The sequence below is a fragment of the Microtus ochrogaster genome, unplaced genomic scaffold, assembly GCF_000317375.1.
Source record: "Microtus ochrogaster isolate Prairie Vole_2 unplaced genomic scaffold, MicOch1.0 UNK90, whole genome shotgun sequence".
In the NCBI taxonomy this organism is placed as follows: Eukaryota; Metazoa; Chordata; class Mammalia; order Rodentia; family Cricetidae; genus Microtus; species Microtus ochrogaster.
In genome coordinates, this window is record NW_004949188.1 from 948,357 (window position 1) to 951,961 (window position 3,605).

Here is a 3,605-nt window from a genome sequence, read left to right on the forward strand (position 1 = left end):
GACCAGGAAGGGAGTCTAGCCGCCAGCCGAGCAGGAAGTGAAGAGAGCGAGAGAAGGAAGTGGCCGCTTTTTGAAAGGGAGAGAGACCACGCCCCAATGGGCGGGTATCTCAGCGGCTATAGGCTGGAGGAGCGGAAGGACCTCCCGCAACACCAAACCCTCTCATATTTACCTCCATGAAAGAAAGGGCATTGCCAAGAGTACTGACTTAGACTCTGGGTCCCTGGAAAAGGCCAACAGATAGTTTACATCTCAGAGAGACTGGATCCTGGAGCCTCTGAATGACGGCCTTGTTTAAGAGGATTGCAGCCACTGCAATTCTTATAAGAGGAGCTGGCAAGCTCACACTGGAGCAGCCTAACTGTAGCAGCTCCACATACTGTGGAAGCCCTGCTGAGGGTTGCCACCAACTGGCAGATGCTAAATGCCCATCTGACTCAGTACCAAGCCCTGTCTTTAGATAAGGACAGACTAACCTTCGATATTCCTTGGCCATCAATCCCACCACCCTGCGGCTGGCTGACATGACCCTGAGGAGCCCACCCATGACTTCCTGGAAATTCTGGACATCATCCAAGGTATGCAACCTGACCTGACAGATGTTCCTCTAACCACTAGAGATGCGGATTTCTACACAGATGGCAGCAGCATTCAAGAAGGATCTAGGTGGTAGCTGTGGTCACGGGCCAGAAGGAGGTCGTTTGGGCAAAGCCTTGTCCTGGGGGCACATCCACTCAGAGAGCAGAAATAATTGCTCTGACCCAGGCTTTAATGTGAGCTGAAGGGGAAAAAAATGAACATCCACATAGACAGCTGCTCTGCTTTTGCAAAGTACAACTCACGTTCGCGGACAGATATATAAACACAGGGGCTTACTCTGATCATGGAAATTACAGCTTGCTAAAGTAAGAAGGGGAAGGAAAGATTCATTAATCACTTCAGTTGAACTTAACATACCTAGAATAACCCTGTGTGTAATAATAATATGGGAATAATCTCTGAATCCATCTAGCATTAAAAAGTCAAGGAGAAAACTCCTTCTCTGTCAGAGGAGCCTGCCTGATTCCATTTTGAAAGCAGGAGCCATTATGCTGTATTGTTTTCTTTTTTTTTTCCCCCAAGATTCATTTATTATGTATACAGTGTTCTGCCTGCTTGTACACCAGAAGAGGGCACCAGATCTCATAGATTGTGAGCCACCATGTGGTCGCTGGGAACTAAACTCAGGACTGCTGGAAAAGCAGCCAGTCAGTGTTCTTAGCCACTGAGCCATCTTTCCTGCCCATTCTGCTGTATTGTTGAAAACAAGTTTCCATTTACTGAAAGAGCTGTCACTGTCTTTAAGTCTGTTTCCCGGAGCCTGACCTGCCCCACCCATGACCCTGACTTGTCTTTGAGAATACTCTTACCCTCCTCATTCATGGCAACCACGTGGGTTTTGTTTGTTTGTTTGGAGACTTTTCTGTGTTTCCTTATTGCTCCAACGTCTCTCTTCTGTAAACCTGCTGTGCAGCTGCTTGTGCTTTTACTCCATAAAGGGGGCCCAGAGATGACTCGGGGCTGCTCTTTTTACCTGAAGTAGGAGGCAGCCACTGGCCAGCTGTTGGATGCACCCCAGTAGAATCAAGTTTGCTTCCAATTTGGCTCAAAATCATGGTGGTGGTCTTTTTCTCTTCTGGTGGGATTAACAGACCTTGTATTCATCTTGACCTTGGCTGTTGTATGAGAAGTGACCTGCGTCCCACCACCCAGCTATCTTAACCCCTGAAATAACCACACAGAAACTGTATCAATTAAATTACTGCCTAGCCCATTATATCTAGCCTCTTCTTGACCAGCTCTCACATTTCTACCAGTCTGTGTAACACCACGAGGTCATGGCTTACCGGAAAAGATTCTAACCAGTGTCAGTCTCAGGCAGGAGATTCATGGCATCTGCCACACTGTCCTTCTTCCCAGAATCCAGTTCTGTGTTCCCCACCTATCTAAGTTCTGCCCTATCAAAAGGCCAAGGCAGTTTCTTTATTTAATCAATGAAAGCAACACATAGACAGAAGAACCTCCTATACCACTTGGCTCACTGATACCCACTTTAAATGTCTGGTTGTACTGGAGGAAGGAAAGCCTTGGGAATTTATCTTTTCTGATAGGAATACAGAGTTCATAATTCGTGTGGCTGGGCCCCTACTTGCCAGAAACACGGGAGTTTCTATTGTAAAAAAAAATAGGGTTATGAAACTGAAGCTTTTTGGAAAATTCCTTAAAAAATATTCTGGCCTTTGGGAACAGAGAAAACCTGGGGAATCAGACTCTATACCACAGACAGGGACCATGGGGATAGAGGTACTAGAAACTTCACCCCTCCCAACCCCATCCCTAGACCTTTGTGTCCTAAATACACCCAGGGCCAGAGTCACCTCCTGATGTCCAGGAAACTGAGGGTTCCCCTTGCTCATTTTCCACTCTTGATAAGGAGCCCAATCATTTCTAACCAGAAATTGATTAGGATTGCTGGTTATTCCTAGACACCAGCCCTGTACTACACAGGGATAGGAACTAACCAGCCAGCCCATTGACTGACAAATTCACATGACTGGGGGCAGACCAATCAACACTAGAGGATTCATAAGGGGCTGAAACTTGTCCAGTATCCAAAGCCTTTAACCTAGGCCCTTCCCCTTATTCTGATGCCTGCTATTCTGCCTGATGGCCATAGTTAGTTCATAGTTAGTTAGTTAGTTTATCTGGGTAATAGTTCATTCTGAAATAGTTAGTTCATCTAGATAACAGCTATATTACCAAGCCCCGGAGACTACTTGGTGGGCATGTTCCAATAATTTGACTAAACGTGCCTCTTCTGATGCTTTCCAAACTAAGCAGACCAGATGATCAAGGACCTGGAGGTATTAAAAATTTCCATTTCTGAATTATAACAACAATTAGATTCCCTTGCAGAAATGATCCTACAAAACTGAAAAGGCTTAGACTGACTTCTCGTGAGATAAAGAAGCTATGCATGGCGGTGGGAAAAACCTGCTCTTTCCATGCTAACTGAGCAGGGGTAATTAGATTGGGAAACCCCCAAAAGATAAAGAGATGAAAACACCAGTCTCTGTTCTCTTGGTCCCCCTGACTAGCTACTGTGCTATTAGCACTGGCTGAGCCTTTACTTCTCATTCTGATTGGACTAAGGGTGGGGCCCTGCATTTTAAACTATACGGCCAAATATATATCAGTTTGGTAAACTGACAGTCCTTAGGACCAACTACACCTCTTCAGAGCAGGATGAGTCCATGAACTGACTCATTTCCTAAGACTAGTGGGGAATGTAAGAGGCCCCCAATCCTTAGCACAACTGACTCCATGATGGAAGTACCATCCAGGACACAGAACTCAGCATGTAGACAGCACTGCCTGCCAAAACTAACACAGAGGCCTGTTGCGGGAGGTCCTTCCGCTCCTCCAGCCTATAGCCGCTGAGATACCAGCCCATTGGGGCGTGGTCTCTCTCCCTTTAAAAAAGCAGCCACTTCCTTCTCTCGCTCTCTTCACTTCCTGCTCAGCTGGCGACTAGACTCCCTTCCTGGTTGTACAGAGGGCTGACG